The sequence below is a fragment of the Agelaius tricolor genome, unplaced genomic scaffold (assembly GCF_023055355.1).
Source record: "Agelaius tricolor isolate 1412-34295 unplaced genomic scaffold, bAgeTri1.0.p SCAF_2, whole genome shotgun sequence".
Taxonomy (NCBI): Eukaryota; Metazoa; Chordata; class Aves; order Passeriformes; family Icteridae; genus Agelaius; species Agelaius tricolor.
Genome location: NW_027269262.1, coordinates 44,055,984 through 44,082,149, shown reverse-complemented (window position 1 = coordinate 44,082,149; position 26,166 = coordinate 44,055,984).

Genomic DNA, 26,166 nt, shown 5'->3' with positions numbered 1-26,166 from the left:
TTTTTTTAGTGGCTTTTCTTTACCTTGGGGACAAGATAATCCAATGTAGCTATTGAAATATCATATAGGCATTTATAATGTTTATCAGTAAAGCAGGATTATTTTATGGGTTGTTTTGTTTGTTTGTTCGCTTGTTTCAGTTTTCTGTGTTTATATGGATATTTGTTTGTTTTTTTGTTTTTAAAGTTTAAACATTTTGCTTTGGCTTTAAATTTACAGATTGGGTTTAGACCAGCCTATCCCTTGGTCATTCTTCTCTGATAAGTCATGCTGATTAAGTGCCCAAAGCATGGGGCATCAGGTGCTCTGTGGATTAATTTATCCATTTTCTTTACACCTTCTATACTTTGCAATGTAAACACCAAACTCTGTTTGTCATGCAATTTGTGCAGTTCTCTTTGACATCAGTACAGTTGTGTTTCCTTATCAGCTGGTGGGATGTCCCTCAGGTGACTCCAGAGAAGATTTATCTCCAGAAAGGTCCTCTTCTGTGGCAAAAAGGAAGGACTGAAATGTTGCAAGCAGGGTGCTGAAAGCAAGTTGTTGTTCTCATGAGAAGAGGGCTGGCAGGTAATTTGGATATGAGATGGTTTAGATGCTAACAAAAACCTGTCACTAGAAGTGGTTTGCAGTATCAGATATAGAAAACAGGAGTGTAGGAATGGCAGTGCTGGTCAGACCAGACACACATCTAACCTAGGGTCCCCTCTCTGGTGTTGGTGAGCCATGGATGGCCAGGAAAAATAAGAACAGGGCTCAGTGAGCAGTACTTGCCTGATGTACTCTCCTGCCAGCCAGCAATCTGGGGCTCAATCCCCCGAGCTGGAAGTTGCATCTGTAAAATGCAGCAAAAACCTTTGTTCTGCGAGTTTGTCTGGCTGTTTGCTGAAACTACTGGTATCCACAGCATCCTGAGGCAAAGTGCTGCAGAGTTTAATAACAGCTTGTGTGAAGAGCCTCTGCCTTTCCTTTGTTTTCCACCTGGTGCCTCCTCTCTGCAGCGTGCCCAGCTCCTGCCCTTAGGGTACAGAGCTCCCATTGTGCCCAGTCTGCTCCCCGCGACTCACGTGTGTGATTTATGGACCTCTGTCCTACCCCCACTCCTCATTTCATTTCCAGTCTATTCTCTTTAGTGATTCCTGGTGGGGAAGCTGATCCACACCTTTGATCATCCTTGTGACCTTTTCCTGAACCTTCCTCAGTTCAAATATATCCTTTTTGGCTTCAGAGGAACAAAACTGCACACGGCATTCAAGGTGCAGTCACATGAGAAATAACACAGTGGCATAATAACAACTTGCAGTCTTTTCTTTAAAAACCCCACTGTTTTATTTTCCTTACTGATGGCTTCTTGCTACAAAACCTGTATTTATGTGACAATATTCACATAAAGGATTTACTCTAGTGGGATAATTGTCTCAGAGATCATAATTTTTTATCAGTCTAGATAGCTAGACTAGGCCAGCCAAGCTGAAGCATAGCTATAAAAAAATAATAAAACAGGGTTTCTTTCAAGATGGACAGGATGATTTTTTTAAAATCCAGAATGAAAATAAACTCTTCTAGGGAAATTCACAAAAATTTTCCTTTCACTTTTTTTTTTCAAAAGGTTTTATTTGAAAGTTCTCTTTATTTGTCTTTATTTTATAAAGAAATATTGTAGTAGTTTAGAGATGATTCAGAAAGTTTCAGGCCAGGAACCTTTCATTCAAGCCTTGCAAAAGGCTTTGAACTACTGAAATAAAATTAATCTAGAAGATTACAATGAGTGTTTGCAGTGGATATTGTGCTGAGCAGATCCTTGGACTTCTTTGACTGTGTCAATGAAGTGGTCAGTGGACAAATTAAAATGATTTAATAAAATTTATTTAGACTTTGAAAGACCTTTAACAGCAACTATTAAAAAATTAAGTAGTCACTGCTCTTGTTATTGCTGAAAAAACAGGAAGGAATAAATTTCTATCGGTGATCAGTTTTCATTATTACAAAATCCTAAGAGCAGGGTCTGACAAGTTTCTGTATTACAGCCAATGTTTCATGTATACAGTAATAACTTGGAAAGGATGGTGAGCCCAGAGGCAGAAAGTCAGCAGATGGCCCCCAAATAATTTAGACGAGTCAAGATGAAAGATGTAGATAGGAGGACAAAAACTGGGAAAAATTTGGTGAAGCTTAAGAAATCTAGATAAATGAACTACTCATAGCAAATGAAGTTCAGTATGGCTAAATGCAATTTATAAATACAGTATTAGTCATAAAAACAATGGAAAATACAGTGCAAATGTATGGAAGTGCTCTGTATGCTGTAGACAGTCCTATGTTACAGCAGCTCAAGAAAACATTGAAAAATATCTGCTCAGCATGTAGCTACTAAGCTGCTACAAGTAGCATATGCAGTAGGGAAAGTCCTACCCAAAGAAGAAATAGAAACTATTCATGTAGTCAAATAGCTCCTTTTAAATTTAAGAAGTCCCTGAACCACATGGGTTTGGAAGACAAAACATTCATAAAGAACATAATTTTGAAGATGTTGCTTCCCTTTGCATAATTATAGTCTTGGTAACTAGCTAGAAAAGTGTTCTGACTGGTGAAACCTCTGACTTTGACTAAATTAGGTTAATTATCATTATACGTTGTTTGAAGATTATAAAGATAACTATCTTTTGGTCTATCAATGCTACCAGTAAGTTTGAGAAAGTTCTCACATCACTGCCTTAATTTACTTAAGACTTGTGGAATTGTTTCTCTTTTGTGACTGACCTGTGTAGTAACATAATCCTGGTGATTGCCAAGTTAGGGGATAAAGCCCATTTAAAATTTGTTTTTCCTCCATATGCAACTTTGTGCTTTTCTGCCTTGTACAAGGATTTGAGCTAGTAAAACCCAATATCATGAATATCCAGAAAAAGCAAACATAAAGGAGGAAAAAACAGCTGGGAAACATTTGTTTAGGAGGTTGATCAAATATTTGCACACTTTTTATCCTTCTGCCCAGTATTCACTTTCCTGTGCAGGCACAGAAGTAGTTTTCTTTATGTAGGCCGTGCTTTTCCTGTAGACAATTTGACCTGTTTTGCAGACAACAAGCAACACTTGTTATTTATTGTTATTATTATTAAATAAACTTCAATTACATTGGTGTGAGCTGAACTGCACTAGCCTGTGGTGTGAGGCAGAGCATACCAATTAGAAGCCATCTCCCCTAGTCTTGACACTGTGCCAATATAGAATCAAAGAGGAAATAAATGGCAAAAGTGGAATTTGACCAGCAGACTTGAACCAACATTTTCATTGCAATGAAGAATGTCCTAGATCTTTCTGTGGCTGCAAATGGCCAGGTGCTTCAGCCAGACCCTCTGAGCGATTCACTGATCAGGGAGGGATTGCAGCACTCAGATCAGAAGTTCTGTGGTATCTTACAGACTCCTTCCAGCTTTTTCTAATGTCAAAGGAGATATGTAAGGCATCAGAGCAGTCACTGTGGACTGCACATGGGGCACTCAGTGAATTGCTGCCCGTCTCTTCTTTCTGTTTCTTTCTTCTGCTCAGGTAGATTTGCTGCAGCTTGAATCAAATGGATTCCATTTGTCAATTTTCAGGGTTGATGCCATATCTTGCCTTACATCTTGATTGACTTCTCACTCTGTGCTTTTTGCTCTGCAGCTGCTCACAATTCTTTAGTGTAAGTTGTCACAGATGCAAACTTTGACTCACATGCTTGCATGGTGAATCAGTGGCAACATCTGTTCCCCCAGAGGCATGGGTGCACCGGCCTGGAGCCACCCACGGCGGCAGTGCCTATGGAAGCTGGTATTTCCTGGCTTGCATTCTGGCAGGCATCTTCATTAAGGGGGAAAAGAAAATCAATCCATGCTTCTGTGCTTTTGTGCAAAGGTGTGAGGATCTCCCCTGTGCTCAGAAAAACAGGGTCAGGGAGAGGGAGTCATGTGGCATTACTACTAACAGGCATCTGAAGTTTTCAGTTGAATCCAAGATTCCCTTTATGGTTACTGCAATCAGAGATGGCTTTTTTAATGTGTGGCAGATGTACCAACATACTGTAAGAAAATATTTGTTATTAAAAGAAAAATGTTTTGTTGGATACATTTTCCCCCGTGTTGCTTTAGTGGACCTGGATGTGTGTACCTTAAGCTGGCCTGCGTGGATCTTCCATGGATCTTCCATGTGGATCCTTGTGGGATTCTACCAATCTACAGTGACATCTGCAGTCTGACAAATGAAACATTGTGGGATTCTGGGCAGTTCAGAAGAGGAGATACCAAGAAGAGGAAAGTGTGAGGCTGACAAGGCATCAGTTTCAGTCCTAAATCATGACCTGGGTCAGTAGTTCTTCTGTGATTAGATGCACATTCTCCTTTAAAGACCACCTCAGAAAAAGTTCATGCTATTAAAAACACTCAGACTTCAATGGTAAAATGGGAGAAAGCCAGAGATGAAGGGACAGAGAGTCAGGAGCTGAGGCATTGTTTGATGAGAAAGGATTAAAATGAAGGGAGGTTTACCAGAATGGCTTAGTTTCCCCTTCCCTCTGTTAGTAACACAAGCAACACTGCAAATTGTGGGTGAAGTGACTGTGAAAGAGTCATGGCAAAGTGTGGCTTCACATTATCTTTGTGGCTGCACTCTTCCATAGAAGTCTGGGTGGTCAGTGGAAATGTGCCTTTGATCCTGAGAGATCACAGGCTGGGCACCCAGGCTGGCCAGGGTGAGACAACTTGGCCTTCTTGTATTTTGAGGCTTTAAACTTCTTATTTCTATAGTTTAAAGGACAGGAGTGCATAATAGCAAGATAAGTGTTCTCCCAGACAAAATCTTGAGTGCAAATGCCTCCAATCCTGGTGTGAGGAAATACAGAGCAGGCAGGCTGAGATCTCTGTGGTTTGCTGGCAGCATCTGTGCTGAGGGAATCACAAGGGAGTTGCCTCTTTACCAGCCTCTCAGAACACCGGGTTACAAACAAGAGGTCATGGTACTTAAAAGGTGGCTTGATGGGAAGTTGATTGCAGGAGTAGGGCTGGCAATCAGAAGTGGGGTCATGAGCCTGGAAGTGCACTGGGAAGTGAGGTCACGAGAGGGAGAAGTTGAGAAGCTGCCCAAAGATCTGTGTTTAAGTGCACTGCCGCCCTTGGCCTCTCTTGCATGTTCCCATCTCTGTGTCCATAACGCTTCTAGCGAGGATTAACAACCCTCTTCCTGATGCATGAGGATGTTCACTTGGATCCCATTTCTTTGGTATCCTTCAAAATACTTGCCAGCAGGCTGACAACAATCTCCTTTGTCAGTGTGAGGAAAAACCTGGGAACTCTGTGATCAAGGACTATTTCTCATTTTCATGAAAGCAACAGGAAAGGTTTGAGCCACAGGGGAGACATTTAGAGTCAAAGAATAGAACTTGCCTCAGCAAAGATATGATGCAGATACACACAACATCTAGTAGGGCTTAGAAGTCACAGTCTGGTAGCACCAGACCAGATTCTCTGAGAATGATCTTGCATAAGTAATGAGACTTAATAGCCATTTGTAATTAAAAAAAGGCTATTTGTTTATATGTGCTGTTCTCATGAACCCTGTTTTTTCTCAGTCTGAATAAAGAGAAAGTAAAATAATCTCTCATATTTTCCTTTGTTTTCCTATATATTAATAGAGAAACTAAAATTAAGCACGTAAAAAGGCTAGTGACATGCTTAATTAGTATTAAAGCATCAGAAAGGGAGATGGCAAATTGTTCTATGCAAGCAATAGAATAATTTTTGTGCTATCCTGCCCAATATTTATGGGACTGTAATTTATGTTTTATTGGGAACATTTTCCTGAATGTGCAATAAGATCCTTACGTGTATATATTAACAATGTCCTCTTACAAGGAGGCCTTAGAGGGGGGTTTTGTGATCTTTAGGAGAAGCAAGCAAGATGCAGGATTTCCTTAGAACCGCATTGATCCATAAACAAAATTTCTCTCCATAAAAAGTTTAAATGTCACCTCTTAAGCATAAAACAAAAGAAGTATCTCAGGGTTTGCTCATTTTGAATAATTATTTTAATTGAAATGCTGGATTGTGTTCTAATTCCTACACCAAAATGTCTTGCAGGCACAGAGAAGAGGAATTATTTGTGGAATGCATCATCAGCCAAGTCTCAACACACATGCTGGAAAGAATTGGTGTAGGCTCACCTGGTTTTGCATGCAGAGGAGTCTTGAAGTGTAGGAGTTTGGACTGGTTTTGCTTTTTAATTCTTTTCATTAATGCTACAAAATAACAGATGCAAATTTCCCATTGCCTGCTTGCTTTTCACATTTCTCAGTCAGAATAACTAGCTGTCAGTGGGACTTGTTGCAAATGGTATCAGACAATTCTCCTCTCCTCTCCTCTCCTCTCCTCTCCTCTCCTCTCCTCTCCTCTCCTCTCCTCTCCTCTCCTCTCCTCTCCTCTCCTCTCCTCTCCTCTCCTCTCCTCTCCTCTCCTCTCCTCTCCTCTCCTCTCCTCTCCTCTCCTCTCCTCTCCTCTCCTCTCCTCTCCTCTCCTCTCCTCTCCTCTCCTCTCCTCTCCTCTCCTCTCCTCTCCTCTCCATCTTCTCCTTTTTCACCTATCTTACAATAATCATATTGTCTTCTCCTTAAACCTGCTTAGTACACCTTTTCCAGTTGCAGCAATTTCTTTTGTAGTCTGGAACTGCTGAGGAAATGAGACTTAACAGTTGGAATTGATTGAATGTATCGTTAAGGCTATGTGAAGAATTGATTTTGTTTCCCTCTAATGATGAGGTAAAAAAACCAAACCAAACCAAACCAAACCAAACCAAACCAAACCAAACACGCCAAACAAACAAACAAACAAACAAACAAACAGGAAAAAACCAAACAAAAATTATAAACCAAATTAAAATTATCAAGATTTTGGTTTGTATTAAAATAAATCTAGACTTTTAAACATTTTTTTTCTCCCCAAAGAAGAATGAAAACTCCCCACATTATATTTTATGTCGAATGAAACTTTCTGTTCAATCCCTAATGAAACATTTGTTTTCCCAAGCCTTTACAAGAAAAGCAAAGGAAATGAAGGGATAAACACAAAAGTCAGTCACAAAACTGGAAAATGAAATGGAGAGTTGGACAGTTTTAGCTTATTGCCAGAGAAATGTTCTGTCACTTTTCAACTTTGTATAAATATTTATTAGAAAACAGAAATGAGCCCAGAGGACTGTTCCAACTTGCAGGCTACCTAGACCTCCTCTTGTGTCTATTTCCCTTGAAGATTTAAAAAATATTCAACAAAAAGTAGGCCAGAAGGCAGCATCTTCACTCCCATCCATTCCTGAAGCACAGCAGTGGTAAAGACGAAGGGTGAGTTCACACACACCTTCTTTGCATGGCATAGCATTTAACCACTCCTGACATGTACAGCTCACTTTTCCTGTGCTACCAAGCCCCTGGAGCCCAAAGCAGTGAATTTTAACTCAGATCTCTGTAGCAAACATCCAAACCACCAGGTTTTACTGGTGGTCCCTCAGTCTGTTCTGCTGAAGCTCTTCTACCCTGTTTTTTTAGATTTTTAGGAGGTAAGACAGCTAGAGGAAGTGAATGTGGCTCCTTACCCCAAGGATGCTCAGACAGAAGGTGAGAAACCTGAAGTTCAGGGGTTTTTTAAAGTTACTGATTGCTAGTGAAACAAGATAGCCTGGCAGACTGAGGTAGATGCCCTGCCCTGAACATGAGAGGAGTTGATATCATGGGTGAACTTCTGGGAAGTGAGGGCCATTGGTTACATCTCCTCTGGCAGAGGAGGAAAACCGGTGTTTTCTCACATCCAGCTGGGTTTCCCACTGATATAATACTAGCTAAAAGTATACCACAACTAATACTCTCCAGAGTCTGCCTTTTTAAACTTTTCTTCAAACCGAAATGATTTAGGGAATCTGACCAGCCTGCCCTTTGCTACATATATTACATGGCAGGTATCCCGCCAAATAAAAAATGTCCTTGAACATGTGTGAATTTACAGTACAAGTCCAGAATAAACAGTGGGCTGAATTAAGCCTTTAAGGTGAAATTCACCTTTCCTTTCAGAAAGCCCTAGAAATCAGGACCACACATGGTATTTCTCTCAACACAAATAGAGCTATAGCAGAGTAGTCTATAGGCAGCAAAGAAATTTGAATTGTAGATTTTATAGAGTAGATACCACTGTATCTTCTAGGTATAGTTTTATACTTGGACTAAGCCCTTGACTGAATAATCTTTACTGAAGTTGTCTGCAGCATTTGGATGTCTGTAGAGAGAATATTAAAGAATAAGAGGAAAAAAAAAACTTTACATGTGAAGATTGGCTGAGAGAGGCCAGGTTTAGCCTTGAATAGGTTTTCCAGAATTGTACATTTCTGTGGTAGCATATTCATGAACAAGGAACCTTCTTGTGTTTTCCTGATACAGACAAGGAAAAAGTCAGAGACCAAGACAATTGCTCTGCGTGCAATCAAGTTACTCATCCCTTAGATTGTGGAAACTTGCAATCTACTTCCGGTTCAGCTTTAATTTTCCAATTTACTGGATTTTTGTAGAAAATGGTACCTGTGTATGTGACTTTGTTTATGCAGATGAAGAACTTTTTTTGGCAACCTCAGTTTATGCTCACAAAGTCTATTTAAATTGAGCAAGCTGCATTAATAGCAGTCAAGCATTAGTGTTCAGAGCTTAAGGAAAGCAAAGAGAGGCGGTGAAAAATGAGATTTTTTTCTTCCCAATTCTTTATTAGAGCTAAAAAATGAAAAATAATTTTGGAAAAGTGAGAAAGTTTCATTTTGTCTATAAAATATCAGGAAAACCAGACAAAAATGAAAAGGGAGAAGCAAGCTCTGATCCAAGTGTTCCATACAAGGTCTCTACTGAATTTTCACTTGGGTAGCTGAATTGAGGATGCTGAAACAAACTCTTTCTATACTGGTGACACCTAAGCGACCAATACTTGTTTATATTTGTACTTGTCCTGTTTTGCCAGGACTCAACATCAGGCATTAAAATACAAAATACAAAATTTCAGTTTATTTCAGAACAGATAAAGAAGAAACTTATCTTCTCCACATTTTACCACTGTGGCTGAATAAGTAGATACACATAATTTACTTTATGTTTTATATAGCACATGTATGTACAAAATATGAAAATTTATGTTAAAAGTCACATAAAAAGTAATTTCTAATTACACTGTAAAACTGAAAATAATTTAGGATTGATCAAAAACTTTCATTTGATGGAAAGTAAAATATTCAGTTTCCTTTGTACGGTTTTAAATGCTTTTTTAAACCCCTTTGAATAATTGGACAACTTTAAAGTAAAAATGTGATTTTAAAACAAAAAAGGGAAAGAATGCTGAAAATATAAAATGAAACACTTTGGCCTGTCATTCATGTTTCTAAGATCTCACTGTCAAAACTTAATTAAATTTCATCTACCCTTCCGCTGCCCCCTTGCAAAAAGTGTTTTTCAGCATGTAAAATACTCACTGAGGATAAATAACCCAATCTACCCTAGAGACCTCATGCTGCACTCCTTTCTCTGGTTTGCATGTTTTATTTGCCATTATTTGCATGTTGAAATAACTCCCTGATGTTCACTTACCCATTGAGCTGTGCACAGAGGTGTGCAGGACACACTCCTCAGAAGTTCATACAGAAAGATCTGTGATAACAATATGCTATGATTGCTGCAGAATTTGAACAGCTGCCCTAATAAATTTCCAGAAGGGCAGTGAGCAGCACTGACTGAAGCTCCAGTAGTGCCATGCTATCCTGCCTTCAGTGACCTGCCTCCCATGGGCCTTTCCTTTCTGCCTCCTCATGGTCAGCCACGCTGGTGCTGCTGCATCTGCTCAGCTTCAAGATGAGGTCTGTGTGCTTGCAGAGGAAATTGGATTACTTTTTGCACATTTGCATGCTTGTTTTTATTTCTTCTGTCAAAAACATTTTTGACCTGAGAAAGAAGGAGTTAATAAAAATAGGCTTTTTGCTCTTGAAATGTCAGCCACAGCTTCTCATCACCCCATGAAAAGCCCTCTTGTTTCCTTGCTCAGCTCCTCCTGAACTTCAAACAGTCCTATAATCCCTTTGACCTTAGAAGGTCAAAGATATATAAAATGTATCATTCTTTGTGCAAAAGCACATTAATCATTTTTACCTAGCTTTTTATTCTCTTTGGAGGGCCCTGTGATATTTTAATTCATGAACTACCTTCTAGCATTAACATATATAATTTCAACTCTTTTCTTAAGCAGGTAAAAGAGGAGAAATCCTTTCTGTCCCTGCTTTTGCTGACTCCCTGAATAGAGGCATATAATTTATTTTCATGATTAATTTAATTGTATAATTTAAAGCATTAATATTCACTCAAAATGCATATACATATGTCCAATTGTACTATAAATATTGTTTAATTAAAGAGTGGAAGCAGATATTTAACTATGCTGCTCTCAATTTCTATGAATTTGGCAGGACTTGAAAGTTCTGGGAGTAAATTCTGATGTCAATGCAAATCTGGAGTTTAATTTAGGTCAATGAAAAAACCTCTCTGGACTTTCAGCTGAAGACAGAATCTGTTTTCCTTGAGGAGCTGTATCCTGCAGTGTGGCGGGAAAGGGAACAGTCAAAATGAAAACCCCTCTAAAAATGAAGCAACTTCAGACGAACTTAATTAACTGTGTGGAGCCTGTCAAAGGTCAGGGCGAGCTCGCTGCAGGAAATGCAAGTGCAAGACTGAAACACTGGCAGGGGGAGAGCGAGGGCAAAGGCAGGGATGAGCCTGTCAGGGAGGCGCGGCTCCATGCCCGAGAGCCCAGCCACCCGTGTGTGAGGCCAGTGTGCCTGCCAGGGAAGAGCTCCTGCCTCCTTAGCTCCTGCCTCTGGCTGACAGGCAGCTCCATGTGTATTGATGCCAGCAGGCAGCAATTGTCACAGAACCAAATCACCCATCACTCCTGTCATTGTGCACACGTGCACTCCTGCATCAGGTCCTCGTTCAGAACAGGCAGAGGAATGGGCTGGATGGAGGAGGGTGGGGAGAACTGGGCTGGCACTGGAGCTGTTCTGGGCCTAATTTGTGCTTTCTCAGCTACCCATGCTTGATGCTCTTGGAGGAGTAGCTTTCTTGAACTGAGATACCTGCTCACTAGTACTTTAGTTTTCTTTCCTTTTTTTTGTCTTTCTTTTTCCTAAGTAAGATTGTTTGTCAATGGATTGGCAGAACAGTTTTTGACTCTAGTTCCTTGAGCAATGTTGCAACCGTCACATATTTGGAGCAACTCTGCACAAGGTGCTTGGAAAGGGAGGGCACAGAAGCATTTTGAAATGGTGAGGCTGGAAGGAAAACCATGGACTGCAGAGCTGCATCAAAGTGTCACAGTTGGGGAAAGCCCCTCAAGTTGATATATACTACCTTTGTACTGATTTTTTTCCTGGGTAAACAGCATTTTGTTTACCTAGTGTTTAGTGCCTTGCACTAAAAGAATATAAGTAGCAACTGATTGTTGTGTCAATAAGCCAGAGAGGTTATGTTGATGGGTCCAGACCTGTCCACCTTTTTCTTGACCCTGCTCTTTTAGGACTGGAAAACAGTCTTGGGGACATACAGGGGCACAGCAATGTCCTGAAATTTGGGTATCTGACACAGCTGTTCTCAGCTTCCTTCAGCCTTCCTGGCATTATTCCAGACTCAGCATAAAGCAGTCACTAATCCCCTTAAACCTTTGGAATAGAACAACAAAATGATGAGAGAAGGACAGCTCAAAGTAGATGAGCAATCCAGGGAAAAATGTGCATTTTAAATGTGCTGTGCTTCCCTACAGGGAGTGGCAAAATGCCTCTCTCTGATGGTTGTCTCCCTCTGGCTACAGAAAGGCTGCTTCTGACAGTTGTACAATTCCCTGGCTTTTTTATCTTTCCTTCTCTCCTCCCTTTGCCAGGAAGCAAGGGGAGCTGCAGCAGCTCTGACTTTATACCAGTAAATTCTGTAAGCTGAAAATTAAATAAAATTATGGATTGATGCTGGGAAGGCAAGGGTACACTACAGACAAAATGTTCTCTCTGTTGATAGCATGAACTGATGAGCCATTGGGCTGCTCATGCCAGGGAAAAGCATGTTGTAAACCGAGAACTGAAGTACTCTTGTACCTGTGAGAGACTGTAAAACTCTCCTGCTTCTTAACACGTGATCATGCCATCAAGTCAATCTCAGACCATCAGCCCTCGACCCTGCAATAAATGTTCTTCCCAGCCCTTTGGCAATCACCACCCTTGCAGCAAGGCAGCTTTCTGGAGCTGTGATGGTGCCCTAAGCTCAGATTGAGAGCTCCCTTTCCCCCTGAGTTTCCCTATTAGCCCTTTCTTCCCCACAGTGTGGTGAGGCCCAGCTTCCTTCCTACTGCAGCTGCCTCCTCCTCTCTGTTCCCAGTATCAAAACTCAAAAATCCCACCACTGCCACCCACCAGGACTTAAATAACTTTAACAGGTTCTTTCCCTGGGTCCTTTCACTGTGCCCTTGGGCTGTTTTTCTGTTTTTATTTTAATCTCCTATTATCTTTTAATTTTATTTTATTTTAGGAAGCTTTAGCTACTTTTGTCCTGAAAGAGCTCAGGCCTCCCAGGGATGCGATCCGTTTTAACCTCCTACCTTCTGCACTGGTCCTGGCTTTCATCTACCCCCCTGCAATGCACTACTCTGGCCACTGTGCCAACTGACTGTACAGGAGGGGCTTTTCCCAGACAACTTCCCACATATAAAGACTCAGAATCACATCATGGGAGATACGTATTTACTGTTCTTTGTCAACATCTATTTCTTTGCCCAAGCCACGAGGGCTTGCTCTCCTAATCCTGCTAAAGGTAATGGCCCAGCCATTACGAATCCCCACCTGGCTCAGACATTTGATATTGTGCATGAATTTCACTAATTTACCTCCCAGAATTTGAGAGAGGTGGGTCCATAGTTTAAGCCTGATTTGTGATTCCAGCCCAGCTTGGAAAACCATTGAAATCCAACCCTCCCTTAAGGTAGAGGGGACAGAACTCTCCTCCAGACACTTGCAGAGGAAAGTACGTAGTTGCCTGCAGGTTTATGGTGTGTGTGTGTGTGTGTGTGTGTGTATGTGTGTGTGAGAGAGAAAAAGCATAACACTGAACCTAGGAACCATCAGGCCAGGTGTTTTACTCAGTGTTATGGGTTTCAGGGTATTGGCAAGCTGTGATGCTCTTAATGGACGTCCCAGGTTTCCTGCTGGGACAGAGAAATGCGGCATTTAGATATTAGCAAAGAGCATTTCCAGATACACGTGTGAAGGAAAGAATTGAAATTGTAAGGGCTTGGGTGAAAGCTGAAGAATCTCTTGTTTATATACTTGGGAACAATGAACAGTTTATTCTGGGTACTTCATTGTGCAGGAGGGGTCCTGCTTAAGCCCTCTCCTTTCAGTGGAAGCCCTGACACACTGCTTGCCTTGTCCTTGCTCAGATCCTTCCCAAAACAGAGAGGAGTGAACATAGCCTGAGATGTGCACCACATACTGAGCTCCTACCTGCTTCTGGTGAATATGAGGAGGAGTTCAGGAGAAGGATTTGAGGATTTGATTTGCTTTCTCTTCCTTTTATAGTGGAGCAAGGCTAGAAAGCCTGCCTATGAGAAAGACTTTTTATGTGTTACAAAGAAGCTGGCTGCATGAAGCTGACAGTTCATTGGTATCCAGGAAGAGGTCGATTTCCTTCTTTATAAACATATCAGAATAAGGCTATAGATGTAATAAAATAGTAAACCTCCACCTATCTAGTTCCCTGGACACTCCACCAGAAGAAAAGTAAGGGAAAAAGTAAAAAATCATCAGTATGCTTGTGCATACATATTGGATTATTTCTCCAGAAAGGAAAGAAAATGTCAGTCTGTGAGTATCTTTTGCAGCTGAGGAGGAAAATCATAACTTCTAGCTGTTGGATTTACAAACATCCACCCAGCCCACCTTCCTTTACTAGAGAAGCCAACAACTTTCTGGATCACACTGCTTCACAAATCTTAGGAGATGATTAAAGAAAGGAGCTAGTATGCGATCTAGAATTTATTAAAATTGGCTGTCACTTTGAGAAAATCTGCCTTTGTGCTGCCTGGAGAAGAATCTGTGCATAATATCTGCCTTGTTCTTATTTGGTTTCCTATTATTAGTCAGATTGATTTTTCACCTGTTTTTGAGTATCCTGTTATGGGAAAATTACTCTGAAAAGTCATGACTTAAGTAACAGCAACTATAGCCAATTTTGCTTTAGTAGCTTTGAGCTGATTCAGACTGTGCTGGCACAGAAGAGGACAATACTTTTCCACCAGTCCCATACCCAGATTGCAGAGCTCTAATTTAAGCTCTTTGGGAGTGTTGTAGCACCCAAATCTTGGGTGCTTCCAAAGAGCTTGGGACTGCAGGCAGGAAGCATCTTGTCTTCTTCACCCCATGCCACTGGAAAGAGCCAGCAGACCAAGCCAGGGTGTGGAAAGGGAAGCTACATTTGTCAGTGGGGCTGGGTTTCTCTTGCTCAAGGAGAAGTGGTTCACCCTGAGAAAAAGGACTTTGAGTTCAGGAGATGCAGACAAAAGGAAAGGCAATGTCCTCATGACTCCTCGGTGTACAGTCACTCTGTGATACTGCTGAATATTCAGATGTGTGACAAGTGACAATATGCTGTGAAAAATGGGATCACTGAGAGGATGGGACCTGTAGGAATCCTCTCTTGGTCAACACACTCATTGGACTATGAAGATCAGGATGAAGTTGGGAAGGAGAAGCAAGGTAGCACAGGAAAGTACCACAGAAGATATGACAAGAGTGGAAGGGTAATGTGAGGTTTGAATGGCTAGCACTGCCTTGGGCTGATGCTGTCTGCTGCTAGAGGATGTTCTCTGTCGCCTTCTGTAACAAAACAGAAAAAGATATCTTTTACTTGGAGTGTGCAAGGTGGATCCAGGAGATCTACTGATGGTTCAGGGCCTCCACTGCATTCACATGCTTAAGTACAGGTATGTAACAAGAAATGCAAGAAATGCAAAAAATGCCCAAAAACCTGCCCAAATGGGAGAGAATTTCAGATGTAGAAGAGGTGGGGTGGCTTAGCAGAGAAGGTAGGCTGGATATCGGTAGCCCTCATGGATGACTCCAGAGCTAATCTGCCAGGCTGCTCTGCCCTGGCAGATAAAGCACATACAGAAGGGATAATTAGGAATGGATAATTAGGCTCCCCAATGAGAGTCAAATTGGAGTGAGGTTTAGAGGTGGGATGAAGGTACTGCACTCAGAATCTGGGAATTATACTGCATTTCGCCAGAATGTCTGGTCAAGATGGTCCTTAGAGGCTTAACCACAAAATTAGGGACTATAAACTGCAGAGCAGATTCTGGGATAGCACATGAGATAAGATTTAAGCAATGTAAGACAAGCAGGTCAGGATTAGAGAATAAAATTAGCAAAGGTCAAAGCAGAAGTCTGTGAAGAAGGGTCAAGAGCTAAGTAGGGAATTACAAGTGAGGTTCAAAGGCCAAAGCAAAGATTGAGCAGACAAGGAACACTGCATGCTGAATGGTTATACATTGGATATACATATACCCCATAGCAGAGTCTACCCGTACTGGATTAACTAGGACCAGAAATTCTGATTTTGTGCTGTGTCTCAGATACTTATAGGGACCCAGCTTGGAGGCTGCACTTGTCTTCCTTCAGAGAAAGGAGTTTTATTTATCACAGACAGAATCCTCTGAGATTCTCCCTTTTCTAGACTCTATGAAGATAACTACCTTTTGAAAGAAAAAGAGCTGAGGCACGTGATGGTCATTCTTTCTTCTTGTTTGAGGCAAAACCCCAAAATAATTGCCAGTGTCCAAACATTTCTGATCTAGACCTTTCAAGACACTCAAGTCTGACTGCAGGAATTTCCAAATGACTTCTGTGGTCTGTGTGCCATAGGCTGTGATCACCACAGTCCCTCTTGTCAATAAGTTGCTTTAGAGGATGTCACACCTTGTGGCACCTACAAGGGCTCCTAAATTGTTACTGTGGATTATTCTACTTAATATTCTCTTTCCTCTGAGTCAAAACCTGGCAAGCTGAGAGAAGAGACTAAAGTCATTACCATTTTTCTTTTTTCTTTCAACAGGCTACAGACCCATATTATCAACTCCGATGAAACAATGCTGGAAAGAAATTGAATATTTTGGTGCAGAGTACTTGTATGAGCTTCAAAATCTTGTGTGTTCCAGCTGAAAGATCAACATAATTTTGGTTTTAAAACGCTGACTCTGCTCTGGACGGCTGCTGCTGTTATGACTTCATTAGTGTGGCACAGATCCTTGTCTCCCTCACCCTGGCTTTACTCTGAAGTAGCTCTGTCAGCTCACTGGAGATATATCTGACTTAACTCAATTTGAGAAGAGAATCAGGCCACAAATGTCATCTGCCTAACTCTTTTGGACAGGAAGGAACTTCTGGTTTGGATCCCTTTGGGTTAAGAGGGAAAAAAAAAGAAAAAAAAAGAGAGAGAAAAAAAAAAAAAGCTTTAAAACCTCAAAACCAAACATAACCTTTCCTTCCCCTCAGCAGCAGGTTTTGCTTATAGAGTGATAGTATATGGCTCTATTTAGTGTGCTGGAGCTGCCCCACAATGAGACAGTGCGTTTTCTATTTTTCCCTCTGGGAAGCAGGCGGCTCCCAGCAGTGACGTGTGGCTGGTTTGCTGCTGGAGCAGGAAGCAGTGGGTTTGCAGGGCTGACGCACTTTGGCTGCCTCTGCCACCTTCCAGCCTCTGATGGCACAGGCCAAGCTCATGCAGACAGATATGACCTAGAAGGATGTTTATGCAATAAAACAATGAAGGATTTGTTTCAGACAGCTCTGATGACACTGAAATTGTATCACTAGAAAAGCATCTTCTCTGAAAATAATTTCAGCCTACTTCTAGATTTAGATTTTGACAGATTAAAAAAAAATTTACTGCCTACATGACCCGGTGTGGGTGTAGTGCAAAATATCAAGCTAAAGCAGAGATGATGAGAATGACAAAATGTTCACATGGCATGAGTAAGGTCCCAGTGCAGAACAATGGCAGATCTGGGAGTTTGTTCTGGGTTTTCACAGCATCTGAGGTCTCCTTTGTGCATGAAACCATGATAACTGTGTTGTGGTGGGTTATCCGGGGCTGGATGTCACTCTATGCCACCCAAGCCATTCAATCACTCCCCTACTCAGTTGAACAGGGGAGAGAAAATGTAACAAAAGACTCATAGGTCAAGATGAAGACAGGGAGAAATCACTCAGTATGAAAGCCATGGGCAAAACACACTTGACTCAGGTAAATTACTTATTTATTAATAAAGAAATGAGAGTAGGTGATGAGAAATAAAGCCAAACCTAAAATACCTCCCCCCTACAGCTCCCTTTTTTCCAGGCTTAGCTTTACTCATGAATTCTCTACCTCTGTTCCCCCAGCAGCACAGGGAGACGGGAATGGGGTTTGCAGTCAGTTCATCACATCTCTGCTGCTCTTTCCTATTCAAGGGCAGGGCTCCATATGATCTTGCTGTGCTCCAGTGTGGGTCTCTCTCACAGGGTGTAATACTTCTGGAACAGATTGCTCCAGTGTTCCCCTGTGGTTCCCTCATGGGGTCACAAGTCCTGACAGAAAACTGCTCCAGCAAAGGTTTCTCCTGAGGTCACAGCCTCCTTCAGGCATGCACCTGCTCCAGTGTGGGGTCCTCCAGGGTCTGCAGGTGGATCTCTGCTCCACCATGGACTCCCATGTCTGCAGGGAGAAAACCTGCTTCACCATGGTCTTCACTGTGGGCTGCAGGGGAACCAGTGCCTGGATCAACCCCTGCTCCTCTTTCTTCACAAACTTGGTGTCAGCAGTTGTTGCTCTGACATGTAAATTATTGCTCCTCTCTCTGGCTGCAATTTGCTCTTGCATAGTAGCTTTCCCCCCTTTTATCTACATTATCCCAGAGGCTCTACCACTGTTGCTGATGGGCTCAGCCCTGGCCACCAAAACCTTGCTATGCAAACCCGATACAAGTGTACAGGTCTGTGGTTTGCCAGAGGAAAAGAGATTGGAAATTTTTTCTCCAGTGCGAGCTCTTTGCATGTGAGTACAGTTAAAGATGCTGATACAGAATTCTGTGTGACAATTGGCACAAAGCCTATTGGACCCCAAGAATTTTTGATTCCTTACACAGGCCAGAAGACCTTTTGAGCTGTTACTTGTCTTGCCATGACAAGTGACATGAATGGATTATTAGTATAAACAGTGATTTATTGGTATTAGTTAATTATGACCAACTAACAGCAGATCTACTAATTGTAGATACCAACCAATTATTCTTAAGAAAAAATACTACCCCTGCAACTTTTCTTCCATTGATCTAGGAGAATTTGAGGCTCCTGATCTTCTTTAGATGGTACAAAGCCCAAGGTCACTCCTAGACTTCTGTCTGATGAAAGGGAATTGTTGTCTGGACCTTGTTTTTCTTTGGCAGTTTGGTTTAAACCAACATATGACATTGTCTACACACTGTCAGAGGCTTTGGAAGTAAGGGCATCTACAAACCAGTCATCACAGTACTTTGCAGACTGTGCTGTACCTCATGCAAGCCAGCACTTTACTACTACACAAAACAATAGGCTGAATTCATCAAAGTGATAGTGGGGTCAAAAGGGTAGAGTTGCCAAGGCATAACTCACGGCAGTTAAAGGTAATTTTAGTTTTATTTCCTTTTTGATTAATGTTTAAACTTTGATTAAGATTTTTCCAGGGGAGAACAATAGAGCTGTGGGATAGATGTTTAAGTTCAACTGATAATACAAAACAATTAAAAATAAAAAGTCCCCCTAAACCTCTCAGCAGAACTTTTTCCAAGAGAAGTCCTTCACGTCAAAGCTAAACAGGCAGTTCCCTTTCCACCTCTGTTGTTCTGCGAATGAGGGCTGTCTGTAAATAAAACTAACGTGTTGCCCATCTGTTATGCACAGCTAAAGGAAATTTAAAGACAATACTACCAGAACTCCCAAAGATACCATCTAACTCCATAAATAATTTATTTTTACAGCTCAGATCAAAGAGCTCGTGGATACTGGACTCATTCCGTCATGGCGTGCCCTTTGGAAGAAACTCCCACAGTCATGTGATTGTTTTTCCACTGCCCTCTGAAAAGGTCCTCAGGCTCAGAAGTTCCCTTTGCTCCGACTCCCTCTCCTGTCCCCTGGCTTATGTTTCATATCACTTATGCTGCGGCTGTTCAAACCACCCCCTCTAGATTGGCAAGCATTTTTGCTTTTCCTGGATGCTTCTGAGATCTCCTGTTGCCCAGAGGAGGGTGTTGGGTAACAGTGGGAATGGTGGACTATCAGAAACACCTTGAAGAAGGAACTTTTCACCCCAGAGTGTGAGGCTTTAGGAAAATGTTGGTGCCATTCCTCCTAGATAAAGCAAGGAAGGATTAGGCTCTCTTTGGGGATCATACCATGGCCGGGGCTTCAGCTCTTGTGTAGTGGATTAGAAGTGGTATCATGGTATTATCACATGTGTGAGGCTAACACCTGTTGCAATATTTTTAAAGCAGGCCAGAGCATGCAGGGTTATGTGTCATGTTGGGTGACGTGCCTGGTGTGTCAAGCCACAAAAAGTGGAGAATAGGCTGCATGGAGGGACAGACAAGTGTCAGCTAGGAATTCTCATGATGGTCCAAGGCAAGGGAGCAACCAAAATATTGGCTTTTCAGTGCTGACTGTGAGCTATGTGGCTGCTCTGTATCTATGGACATCTCAGAGTTCACAACCACATGCAGAATAATGCAGAGAAGCCAGACAAAATCATTCTTCTCCTTTCTAGTTAAATAGTCACTACTGATTTTTTTTCATGAAGTAAGGCATATTGCTTCATCTATATGACAGCCATGGATAATGGCTGTCATATTGCTCACAAGGAATACTTTTTGGAAACTGGTCCTTTAAATTTGGCAGAGCAAAACATCTTTGGGTCTAACATAGTCATTTTGAGATTTGATCTTCCTCTCAGGCTGGTAAGCATTCTTAAATTCTTTTTCTTCCTTCTTTTACTTTGAAGTGTTGCTGAGGAAACTTGATGACTTTAGCACACTGCCTGTGATAACATTGATAAAAATAATCTCTGTAGCAGTCTGGAGTCCTCTGAGAAGCAGACTGCATGCACAGCTCAGACAGCTTACAAAGCTCTGGCAGCAGGGAAGCGTGGCCACGGCCCGGGATGTGTGGTAAAACAAGCCCCATTTCTTGTAGCCTGCTCATCCAGGAGGGGCTGGGGATGATGGTCACACTCAGACTACTTTTGCAGCTACTTAAATTTCCCTGTTTGTAGCCACTTTTCATTCTCTGGAGGTTGAGGTCCCTATTTGGTGCGCCGGGCCAATGTGTTTTGAATTGCCATTCAGTGCATATCTGAGCACTGAGAGGGACACTAGGGCTGCTCGCAGTGCAGATCAACATGCGTTATGTTAGCTCTCTAAATGACAGGAATGGGACCACTTATTTTTGGGGAATCTCAGCTACACCCTCCTCTAAGTTCTAATTATTTACACATACACAGGAAAAGAGACTTTTCTTAAGGCAGTAGCTAACTACCTAAAGATCTCATTACTTTGCATACTCATTGCTTTAATAACCTGCTTACATTTATTTTTATTGAATCTATTTTACTGTGTTGGATCCATGTTTTTAAAAGGACAAAAGGCAATATGATTAATTAGAAAGTGGCAACATCTGCACTGAATGATTCTTATTGCTTAATAAAAAAATTTGAAAGTGAAATAAAAGATTAAGACTACCATGAAATACCTGAATGTGACTGGTATAGCTTTTGCAGCCTATTAATATATTTCAATTAGGCCATAATAAAATAAAATAACAGATAAAGGAAAGTTGGTTGATACATTTAATTTAATTCTCATCTTGGTAAAAAGCTTGCCCAAAATGTTTAGATAGTTACGGTGTGAGAAACAAAGTGTTTTGAGAAATCCCCCTTCCTGCCTTGGCAAACTCCAAGAATATTATAGCAAAATGTTTCCAAAAATTCAGGGAGCTGAATTCATATCTGGTGATAGGAGTTGCTTTATTTTCTAATGATATTCAATAGGAGACAAAAAAGCACCATGTAATAATACAAAATTGTTTCAGTGAGTGTGACTGAGGAGAAAGTCTAATGGACTTAACTTTCTTGAATGAATGACAGATAAAATTCAAAGAAGGCTAGAAAGTAACATGTTTTTGGAAGAAACATCTGGAACTCTGAATTATCCTATCACCACAGGAAAAGATCTTAAACAAAAGCCAGTCAGCAGAGATAAGGGAGATCTCTGCAATGAGAAGATCATTTTGGTTACTTGCTGTAGGTCTTGTGTGTCTCCCACTGAATCACCTAGACATGGTTGGAAACTGAACTGCATCCTGAGAGTTTGACCCAGTATGGCATTTTTTAGATCCTGAAAATCAGTATTTGGGTGGTGTGGTGAAAACTGCATTCATCAGATTTGCATACTAAGAAAGAGGTTGTCAAACAATTAAATGCTCTGATACCTTCACAGTGATGTGGCCTCATCAGAAACGCTGTGCTCAATTTAGCCAATTTTAGGACCAGTTTTAGACTTTGTTCTAGAAAGGAGATAAGTGCCTCTGGAGATGCTGAAATGGCCAGTCTTGAAGATAAGGCTGTGGACTAGCTGGGGTGATGCCTCTGTCACAGTGGTGCATTTCCTTTGTCTCTAGCATGTTAAATATTTAGGCAATGACTGTTTCATTTCCTGAAGTTGCATTCATCTTATTTAAAGATGCACTTAACTGATGTTTAATAAAATATTGTGGATACTCTTGAATTTAATGAGTTGCCATGTCAGATTTCATTTAAACCCTTTGATTTTTTGTCTTACATTTATAGCCTAAAGCTCTGTTTTTCATTTTGACCAGAATTATTGCTCTAGCTATTGGCACTGGGTTCCCTGTATTTACATACCTGCAAAATAAAGATTGAGCCAAACTAAATTAAAACTTAATAATAATAAAACCTCCTCCAAAAACGAAAACAACAACTGAGCTCCATACTTCACCTCCTCAGAAATCCTAAACCACAACACATCAGCAAAAAGTACCTTTTTTGCTTTATTACTCAAGGCATGTTTATGTATTTTGGTCCTGAAATGAATGGGCCCTTCTTAAATATGACATCTGTGTATTTTAAAGCAAGCTAAACCTTTCTGTGGGGATTATGCTAAATTGACACCCACAGAGATTACAGTCTCCTCTTTTCATGTGGAGAGGATGTCACCCCATGTGTTTGTTTTTGTATGTGAGCATAACCCATGCTCCTGCAGTGCCTAAAATAGGTGGTTTGCTGGGGTTGATTGAAGGATAACATAGCCTGTGCTGCTGGAACTCCAGGTCTCCTGCTATTCTCATGCATGCCTCACATCTAAGCAGCCATGGACATCTGTGTGTGTTACGTGCCATACCTGCCTGTGGCCCTGTTATCATCATCTGTGGCTGTAGGTAGCCCTTAGTTACATCCACACTTGAGCTGGAGTGCCACACTCTGACTTGGAGATCCTTATGGGTCCCCTCCAGCTCAGAATATTTGATGATTTGACATAAAGAGCAGGCACAGTGCTATGGTACTTCGCCAGAACCCATGAAGCCTTTTGATAAGACAGAGCAAAACAAAAGGAGTGCTGCCCCTGATGGTAAATGGTTTGTCATGGAACAAAATGTCTCTTTTCTCTATGTGGCTGACATTTTCTTTTTAAAAATTCTTTCTTTTTGAAAAGATCCTTTCCATTTCCAACAAACTGTAAGTTTTAAAAACTGCTTGAGGTGACTAATTTTTTCGCTAGGAAAATTTTTGAGATGTGTTCTGATGTTTCAAATTTCCAGGGCAGAAAAACTTATGGTTCTGACATTTGAATTATGTTTTTGTTCTGTTTGGTAATGTCCCTATTTTGTAGGTCTGTATACACAGGTATGTAAAGAGAGTGGCCACCAGTAGAATAACACTAACAATGTTATAACAATGAGCAGGAACTCCAGAGTTTACCATGTGAAATCCCAGTCCATAAGACCACTCTTTATTTTATATAACACAGCGTTACCTGAAAAACAGAAACAGGCATTAGATACAGCTATAACAAACACAAACAATGTAGAGGGATACAGTATGGGTAAATGAAGGTGGTAAAGAATGTAATCTTACCCCTAAAGAGTTGCAGCTGAGCCAATTACTAAAGATTTGGAGCAGGCCTGATTTTAACGGCCACACCTGTAGCTAATAAGAAGAGTGTTATAAAAGAGTGGATTGGTAGGCACTGGAATCAGTTGGCTACAGTGAGGACAAGGAAGAGTCAATGCCTTGAGGAGCTGCCTACAAGAAACATCAAGAAGGTACAAAACTCTAGCAGTGTGGAACCCTTATGATACAATGACAACAGAACAATTCATGTGGGAGTCCCTTTTGGAGATTAAGTTTTGCAATTCCAATGCTCACATTTGCCTTTTTCTTAAATCATAAACCTGGATCTTCTACTAAATTAAATATATAATGAGAAAGTTGTTTGCAAGTTTGTTGCTGATTTGAAGTAGTGACTTTGTGAGTGTATTTTTAGTCCTTTGTATGAGGCCTTTCAAGTACTGCCTGACAGGCAAACAGCAAGCATATTCTTAAGAAGCAGATGCTCAGGTGTGCTCTGGTCAGGTAGAAGCAGCCTGTGAAATTAATTGGTAGCATGTAGTTATTTATGCCACATTCATTGTAAGATGTATTAACTTCTCTTCTTTTTATTGTTGATGTAATCTCTTGAGAAAAAAGGTCTGCTGGCATTATTAGTCTCCTGGCTAAATCAAGGGCCACATTAAAATCAAGTGTTTCCCCAGCATTAGACTCTTTTTAACTAAGTAGGTCATGGGAGAGGTTTATTCCCCTTTTATAGTGAGTTCAAGTGAGACAAAGGATTTGTGTGGCCAAGGACTAAGTGGAAAAGGCCAAGCTAGTCTTTCTATTATTGAGCCCTTCTGTAAACCAAAACCCCAAATGGTATATAAAATATTTCCCTTCTTGAATTCCAGTAAATCACAAAGTTATTTCCTCAGTTTTCCTTTACCTCAGCACAGGGTATTTTACTTTTAAAGTAGAAAATGTTATTTATATACTTCTGTGCTTTCCTTTCCTTTAATGCTTTTCCAGGCATTACAGAATAAGCAAACTCTACAAAAGTAGTTTGAGAGGGTTTAAATTACATTAAACTTTCCCTCATTTATGAAGGGGAGATGATAGAAGTGAAGCGTTGATGTTTTTGGAGTTTACTCTTTCAGGGTTGATAATGAGATTTAAAATAAGGGTAAGTAAATGCTCCTTAATTAGGCACCTGTTATGTTCTGTTGTGATCAGTGCTTTAAGGGACAAAAATGCCAAGTGGCAGTGACATTTTGTACAATTTTGCAAAGAACATTTGAGCTCACCCTTTGCCTAAGAAATACAATGAGACTGGCTTTAGTTTGCTAATAGATATTTTAAAATCAGTTTGGGAAAAGTTATTCCATGAGGTAAAGATCCTGTTTGAAGTGGAAGCTGTTCATCTGAAGAAACATCTGTCACAAGACAAGAAAAGAATGATTTCTTTGTGACTGGGAAATCAATGAGACATCTGTTTTAATGTACAGGCCAGAAATAATGCAGTGAGTTCAAAAGGGAATCATTAAGAAGGCTGCTTTTTGTCTCTCCAGAGTCTGTAGGTTGGGATTCAGCACAGTATTTTGCATTAGCAGGACTTCTTGAGTTTGTGTCCTTAACTAAGTGGTTGAGGTAGACCTTTTGAGGACTCTGATGTTTAGGGTTATATGAGCTACTGGGGATTTGTGTTTATTGACCTCATAAAAGAACTTCATTTGGGTCTTGATTTTGTCCCTGTTTCCCAGACACAGATTGCTCAAACTGCTGATCCTGCCCTGTTCTTGGTGGGAGCAGGAGCTGGAGGCTGCTCAGTCTCTGGGATGCTTGGCAGGAGGTTGAAGCACTGACTCACTGTGGGCTTGCTCTGCCTGGAAACACCATGCCTGGGCTGCAGGCTCCCCATTTGGAGGGGCAGTGGGACATGTGCAGACATCACTGCATGTGCTATGGTTGTGTCTATTTGTCCTGCTTGCTTCCTTTCTCTCCTCTGGGAGCCCCTGCAAAATTTGCTGGGTCCCTGTCGCCTGTCTTTCAAGTGCATATGCCATGAATTCAGGTTTTCCATTGCAGGCGCTTCTTTGCAGTCTCTTTAGCTTTCCTTAATAGCAATGGTGTGGGAAGCAGTCAAAAAAGGGTTACAACCACTACATATCTGCTTAGGCTGGAAGGACCCTCCCTAAAAAACCCAGATGCCCTGAATGAGACCTAATCCCTTACTTGTAAGGTTTTTTGAGGACGAGAAGAAACAAAACACTGGGTACTCAGATTTAATTACCCCAAGGCACATTGAATTGCCTTATTTTATAGTTCCTTGGTGTGTGCACACTTTATAAGATATGAGACCAAGAGCAACCCCCAGGCATTAGGTAATGGTCTTGCTAGAGCCCCACTGGTATCTGTAGTGTGGAGTCTCCTTATGCCAAAATCGGGCTTGCAGATGTCTGTTTCCAAAGGGAGGAGAGAATAGCAAGAAGATATGCAGCTCTGGCAATGTTTGAAATCTGAGACCAATGGTCACCCTGGAAACAGCATGTTGAAAGTCTGAAAAACCTCCTGGCAGTGCGTGGGTGGAGTAAAAAAAGTCTTTGGGTTTGTGTGTGCAATTCCAACAAGTTGTGCTCAGCAGGAGGGAAAACAGCTACTGAGGGGACACACGCATACGTTCTCTGGGGAGCCATCTTATCACCCCTTCACATGGAAAGCTGCTAAAAATGATGATGTTTAGGACATACTTTCCCTTGGGAAGTGCCAGTGAAATGAATGCGTTTTTGTTTCTGTCAGCACAGTCCCATGGTAAAAGTCTGTGGAGAGATGCACAGAACAATAAGACAAAATAGTCAAAGGTGGGAGAGCTGTGCCCTACCAAAGGCAGCAAAAAAGCCATGCTGTTCCCACTGGAGAAG